We start from the raw sequence: 7,731 nt of genomic DNA, 5'->3' as shown, positions 1-7,731 counted from the left end.
GGTTCTTCTTGTTCGGTCTGTTTGTTGGAGTCCTTGTTCCTGAAGTGATTTTTGGCTCGATCACTCAGAAATTACCGGAGATGCCCGTTACTAAATAACCAGGACACTTCTTCTCTTAATTGTTGGCAGTCCTCGGTTCTAAGGCCATGAGTGCCATGATACTTACACATCAAGTTAGGGTCTCTCTGGGTAGGGTCAGACTGCAATGGTTGAGGCCACTTGGTATCTTTGATGCGTCCAATGGCAGATATGATACCGGTAGCATCGATAATGAAGTTGTATTCCGATAGTCTCGGTGCTCCCTAGTCGCGAGTGGCCTGTCGAAACCATTTTTACTCATGAGTCCCCAACTATTGTGGCCTCGATCGCTCTTTTTTTCATTCCTTGCAGGATTACATCCGGATCCGCTACCCCTTCGATCATCGTTATACGGTTGATACCGATCTCTGTTCGGTCTTGGTTCATGATCGATGACTCTTTTAAATCTGTCATTAGTTCTGATAGGATACACAAACCCGGAGGGGCCCCCAAGTTGATCGTCCTCGACTCTAATTTTTGACTGGCACCTGCTACAGACGTCGGCCTACGTTACCGCCAGGTATTGTATCAAATTCTATTTCAACTGCTGTGAAGCCAAGGAGCTTCAGGGGGTTGAGTCCTTGAGTGAATGCCTGAACGACCCAATCATCCGCAACCAGAGGCAGGTCCATCCGTTCCATTTGAAACCTCGATACGAATTCCCTGAGCATTTCGTTGTTTCTTTGTTTTACCTTGAAAAGGCCTTATTTTCTGGTCTCGGCCTTGATGGCCCCGGCATGCACTTTCACAAAGGCATCTGTAAGCATAGCAAGCGAATCAATAGAATTTGGGGGTAAGTTGTGATACCATATCATTGCTCCCTTTGACAGGGTTTCTTTAAACTGTTTTAATAAAACTGACTCGATTTTGTCATCTTCTAAGTTATTTCCCTTTATGGCCCACATGTACGATATTACGTGCTCATTTGGATCTATGATTCCATTATACTTCGGAATATCGGGCATACGAAACTTCTTCGGAATTGGCTTCGGTGTCGCGCTAGGAGGAAAAGGCTTTTGGACAAATTTCTTGGAGTCCAGACCTTTCAATATCGGGGGCGCTCCTGGGATTTGATCAACTCTGGAGTTATAGGTCTCCATTTGTTTGCCATTGGCCTCAATTTTCTTCTCCCCCGATTTCACACACTTTGTCAGTTCCTTAAGCATTTTTATTCTTTCGGGGTTGGCCCCGGGCTCAGCTTCACCCGGCCTTTCTGTGACTTGCTCATTTCTTTGGGTGTTTTCATGGGATGGTTCGGGCTAAAATCTGCTGGGGGTGTGGCTTTGATTCTGCAGTTGTGCTATCGCCACCTATTGGGCATGAAACATTTCGAAGATCGTCCGCATATTGATTCAGTCTCCTTCACCTTCGGGCGTACCTCAAGTCGTTGGTTGGGCTCTCCGCGAATGTTGTTTTTCGGGTCGGTCGACAGGTTAGCATCGATGGTAACATGTGAGTTGGCATCTATCGGGTCTGCAACTGGGACTCCGTTGGGATCAGCAGGGGGCACCTCGTTTCTAGGTACTACATTGTTATTTTCGCAATGATGGACAGACTCATCATCAACGTTTAAGTGAGCAGACTGAGAGTTTGACATTCTTAGGTAGATCTAAAATTAAAATCTCAAAGAACAAGCGCAAAATAGAGTGTGTTATGAAAAATTATATCAAACTACCACTACTATCCTTAGCCCCATGGTGGGGGCCAAATTTTTTACCCTTAAAAATAGATAACAGTTAAATTTATACACAATTTTAAGGATATGTGGACTAATTAACTACAAGTGTCTAATAACGTTAGATGAGAAAATTAAAGATAGAATAAACAACCAAATCAGTAGTAGTATTGAGCTCGGTTATGAGCTTAACAATTAGCATGCATTCGATTCGGAGCCAAATATTTATGAAGAACAATGAGCTAAAATAAGAACTTTGAATAACTTTTCGAAGCAGAGAAAAGAAATGTATGTTGCCTTGCTATGCCTGTTTTAGTGTGTCTCTTGAATAAAAATTATCTCCTTTATATAGTAGGAGAGTATCATCCCTAGTACAATTCTAAAAAAGGTAAAAAATCTTCTTTTTCATTAATTACTGATCTGCTGCCGATACAGGCCGAGATTCACATCGTAATACCCGGTCTGGCGCGGATATCACGGCCCTTCGCTAGCTGTGTGCACTGCTTTGTAGTATTTTTCAGAGTCATGGGGCTCGAACAGGGCCCGGGGCATGGTCTCGATAGCTTCGAGGGTAGGTGTTTTGTTCGGGCCTTGATACGAGAGGTTCCCAAGTTCGATTTCGATTCCTTGTAGTTATGTCCTTGCTTCGTTTGTCCCACCGAAAAATCGGGGTGCTCATTAGCCCTGGTTACCCGTATACACTCTTCATATTTCAAAAACCCTACATATTTTTTGTCTTTCTCTTTAATATTCTTACTCACATTCTTTCTCCAAGATTTTATTAGTTTAAGTGTTCGACAATACTTTTAAACTTCCAATAGCTCTATACTTCTATTGCTCTATAATAACTTATTTAAAATTAACAATATCTCAAGAAAGACTAAATGAGTTGAGTATAGTATCAATTGAAAAAAGAATTATTTGAAAAAATATTTATAAAAATATTATTAACAATTTTATACCTTATAAAGCTAGAAGAATATTTCAAACAAAAATATATACAATAAATTCTTTTTAAAAATTTATGCCTCATATTAAATTTTGACCCCGCATATACTTGAGCGGCCCCTAATTTCTTGGCGTTGAGCTATCTGCATGGAAGCCAACTCCCATGTCGCTTACTACTACGATGACCCTTACTTGATTTCTGCTCCGTTACATATTCACAAGATCTAATCATATCTTATAATTACCTACACTATCTTGACTATGACAATACGTAAAAGATTTGTATCATACTTTATATTCATAATACGTAGGAAGCTAACTCAATCCAAAAAGTATTAAAATCTCATGTTGAGTCATTATGGTTTTAGTATTCTCAAAAGAATAATTCTTTTTCAAGGAAGATTAGACATATCGCGTGTGGACAATAGAAGCAAGGTGATGATGGCTACTCACTTCATGCATTCACACGTATTATTAGCATAGTTCCATGACCTTTTTGGATCCTAAAAAAGTTTCATAACCTTTTTACTATTGATATTATTGTTATTTGTTTTGCCATTATTTTAAGATAAAATAACCAAAGTAAATATAGTTGTGGAATATAGGTATATAATATAAAATCATGCTACTGTTTTAGTAGTAAACCAGTAATATGAGTATTGAATATCTTAGATGTATAAGAAAGCATAAAGAAGTATATGGGCAAAAGCAGATGTAGAAATTGACTTGGTTTTGCCAGCCTTTGTCCTTTCTTCAATTTCCAAAGAAGCACCTCTACCTTTTAATGCACTTAACTATTTTGATATTTCAACAAATCGTCTCTACCCTACTTTTATTCCTAAATCCTAACTAAGACACATGATCTTAGAGTTTTTTTTGCAAAATTTCTTTCCTGAAGGACAATGTCGGATGGGATAGGATAGATCATAAAAAATAAAAAATAATAAACAAAATTATAGCTATTGTCGTTTGTAGAGCTTAATAAGTAAAAGCTGAATCGGGATTTAAGCTTTATGGTTTTTAAATTTTAGGATAGTATCATCCGGTGTTAGTAAATGGGTTTTGAATTTAATATTTAGATATACTTAGTGAATTTCATAATACAAATACATGATTTGAACTAAAGCTATTGAGTTTAACTTAACTAGTACATCGACTTCTAGCTCCACTCCTGTCAATAAAAGGTTGAGACCAAAATGTTAAATATATTTGAGGAAACAATCGAAAAATATGAACGCATGTTCATATCTATCACTAAATTAGATAAAATACTTTTTTTTTTAGTATGTTCCAAAATAAGTGACACATTTCTAAATTTAGAAATAATTCAACTTTAAACTATTCATTTTACTCATTTTACTCTTAATGAGAAGCTTTTATAACCACACAAATATCATGGCCCCACAAAGTTTTTACCCCTTAAGTTTTTAAGGTCATAAGTTTCAAAAGTCTTTTCTTTTTTGTTAAACTTCATGCAGAATGAAACTAACTCATCTAAATTGAAATGGATGGAGTACTATTTAGCAATATGTATCTGATACCATCTACATCGATGTTCACCACCAAAATTATTAAAAAGATCTCTCTTACTATTAAGACATAGAGGAATATAACTGGAACACCCTCTGAATATAGTCGCAAGAAGTTATTTTATTTTATTTTTCTTGTTTATCCAAAGTGAGACAAAGAAATAAAAAAATCGTAGCTGCTTCTAATTTCACCTAACTAATAGTGTTCCGAACCTATTTTCTTTTTGGTACATTTCAAAAAGAATGAACTTTTTCTAAATTTAGAAACAATTTAGTTTAAACTTCAAATTATACCTTTAATGAGAAGTTTTTATAACCAAACAATTACTCTGGATTTCTTTTAACTTATTTAGGACCACAAATTTCAAAAGTCTTTACTTTTTTTTAAACTCCGTGTCCACTCAAACTGCATCACATAAATTGAAACGGGAGTACTGTTTTAGTTAAATGGATTTTCGTAACCTTTTAAAAGCATTCCACTATCTCATACGTATTGTTTTATTCGACCTAACAATCTTATGTTCATAGGTTGGCCGCTTTTAGATGTCTATTTCCTTTTCTTTCTTCTTTTCACCAACCCATTGCTGTCTTACTTCCAATTTCCAAAAGTGGAAACTCCTGTAGAAGTAACAAGTGCCCCCAAGAGAGTTGAATTTTTCCCCGATTAGCCCTTAACTCCTAAAGTGCGCAAATATTAATTTATTTTAGGAACAGAAAGACAAAGAATCTTGAATAATAATGCTTAATTGGTAAGTATTACTCTGACATTTCTCCTTCCTTTACCACTTGCAAATCAAGAGAGAACGTACTTAACTCACAGCTACCAAGCTTCAGAAGGGTTAATTAATAGTCTTAACCGTGTACTTATAAGACCACAAACTGAACACAATTAACATAAATAATCTGCCACACCTCCTTTTTCCCGCAGGATAGGGATAGCGGAGTTTTTCCAATTTAAGTGACATTAATCGAATTGAGATTATTTGTTTATTTTCAGAGTCGTCACTCGAAATTATTTATTTACGGTGTTCCGAGTCACCATTTATTTTAAAATCTCAAATCGAGGAAGTTTTGACTCTGTTTTAAAGTCTGCAAAAACCAAAAAATCGGGTAAGGAATTCTGTTAACCCGGGAGAAGGTGTGAGGCACTCCCGAGTTTCGTGATTCTAGCATGGTCGCTTAACCATTAATAATTGGCCTAATTATCTGATTTATTATAAGTTTTAAACCTATTGTGCATTTTTAACCTTTTACCGCTTATAATTATTTATGGAATTATTTTGGAACAAGTCACGATGTCGTACACTTGTCGTTTTGGTACACGTCGCAAACCGCGACACATGAAATGCACCCGCAATTTACGACGTGTTTATTTTAATTATTGTTTGAAGTTATGGTCGGGTCACATGAAATCCACACCCGAATGGGATTTACGTATTACGACTATGCCACGGGAACCGTACCCATAGTTTTGATGATTTAATTACGCGCCTAAAGCAAACTACAATGTTTATGGATTGTTAATATCTAGGTTTGAGATAAAAACATGAAGGTCATTTGTTTTGGATGGACTGCAGATATTCTCGCCTAAGTCCGCTGGGGGTGATGAATTGGTAAAAAGGAAAAACTCTTATTAAGGATTTCAACATGGCCCAAGTATATAGGATGGGCCTAAGACAGATTCCAAATTTGTAGGGCATGGACTGAAGTTATACTAAAAAAAGATTCATAGAATCTTCAATTTATAAATACATCGTACTCAAAAAACCCTTCAGGGTCTGGCCCAATTATATTAGCTTGACTAAAATGAAACTGGCCATCATGACTAGCCCAATAGCACAGGAAGATTACATTGCACAAAGAAGCATTAATTAATAATTTAATAAGCATGAGAATTAGGAAAAAAAAAACTACTAGTTAACAGTTTAATTAATTACAAGTACTAAAGAGTTCGCAAGAATTTCACACGATGCTAAATGTAGTAGGATTTACAAAGTTTTTCCCTAATATTAATCTACATGCCATTAATGAATTAAAATAAACCGTGACAACCACTGTAATTATCACTTAATATATCTAAACACATATTTCCAAAACTCAATACAATGGAGCTTAAGGTTACAACAAACTGTCCATTAATCAAATTTTCCTAACAAGACAAAAAAAAAAACTAAATGAAATTGTCTAAAACTTTATTAGAGCTGGTTCTATTTCAGCTGAGCCCTCTCCCATAGAATCAATCTCCTGGATCTTACTCCATTTGCCAGATTCTCACCTTACATGTTCCTGATGCAATCATGACTTACTCTGATTTACACATGGGTTGCTGTGGGCTGATTCCATGTCCTTAACTCAAACAATGCTCAATGGTCACTACTCAAAATGCCGTAAATTTCATAATAACAATTAGTTCAATTGAATGCAAATAAACCAAGTCTAGATCCAACTTTATAAAGGTTATGCAGATTTAACTCATTTCAATCATGAACTAAGCTTATACAAATATCATTTAGCTTGAAATCAATTAGCTATACCTTAACTAACTAAAAAAAACACAGCAACAGAATCAATAAGCACAGCTAAACAGAATTCACAGTAGCATTTGAAATAGAATTCCAGCTTTCATTAAATATCAAGTTCAACATTTGAGGTTTCAGAATATACCTAGATGCAGAAAACAGCACTTAACAAGACCAAATAAAGGTCAGAAAACCAGAAGGGCAAAGCTCAGCAATCCAAAAACAGCAGCAGCAAACAAATAATAACAAAGAACAGCTCCAGAATCAAACTTCAAACTTGAGATATCTTAGGAATTCTATGTGTGTTTTTTCTACTATTAATGCAGGAATTGAAAAGGAAAATGCAAGAGTTTTCTATTGAGAATGCAGAGAATTCAATGTGTTTTCAAATAAATCAGTGTGTGTGTTATGAAAGAATGTGAGTGCCTTTATATAGAGCAGGGATGTAAAGGGATAGGAATGAGAGGTATTCCCTTAAAATCAGGAAATAGGCATCTTCCAAAACAGAAAAATGGACAGCTGTCCAATTTCTGGCACCTTCCTAAAACAGAAAATAGACAACTGTCTAATTTCTGGATATTTCACTCTTATCCTTATCTTTTTTCTAATCAGCTTGGGACATCTGTCCCTGTTCTAGAAACTTCCTATCTATTTTACCTTATTCCAATTATTTTATTACACTTTAGTCCCTACCATTATCTTCTAGAACCTTCCAGACACTTCTAGATTTAGACTCCCTGATTTTAATTTTCAATTAACTCCCTTAAGGTTTCTATTATTACCCCTTCAACCCTTTTAATTCCAATTGACATTCAACATCAGCAACCAAACAATCAAAAACCAACTCAAAGATCAAATGAAAATAGAAACAAACGACTAATTCACCTAACTACATTACTAAACTAATTAAATCAATTAAATTAATCTAAATAATATGCGATTAAACTAAATATCATGCAATTAACTTAAATAAACCTATTTT

At 35.4% G+C, this 7,731-nt stretch overlaps 1 long non-coding RNA gene across 1 annotated transcript; it reads right to left on the bottom strand.

Annotated features, from left to right (window-relative positions):
• Positions 1-6,163: 6,163 nt before the first annotated feature.
• LOC107782728 (uncharacterized) lies at positions 6,164-7,156 on the bottom strand. Its single transcript, XR_001647315.2, has 2 exons — positions 6,895-7,156; positions 6,164-6,603 (listed from the first exon to the last, which is right to left on the bottom strand). It is a non-coding gene; the product is annotated as an uncharacterized LOC107782728 (long non-coding RNA).
• Positions 7,157-7,731: the final 575 nt, after the last annotated feature.

The sequence above is a fragment of the Nicotiana tabacum genome, chromosome 4 (assembly GCF_000715075.1).
Source record: "Nicotiana tabacum cultivar K326 chromosome 4, ASM71507v2, whole genome shotgun sequence".
Lineage (NCBI taxonomy): Eukaryota > Viridiplantae > Streptophyta > Magnoliopsida > Solanales > Solanaceae > Nicotiana > Nicotiana tabacum.
Note: the sequence above shows the minus strand (reverse complement) of the source record. Positions and strands in the feature narration are given on the sequence as shown.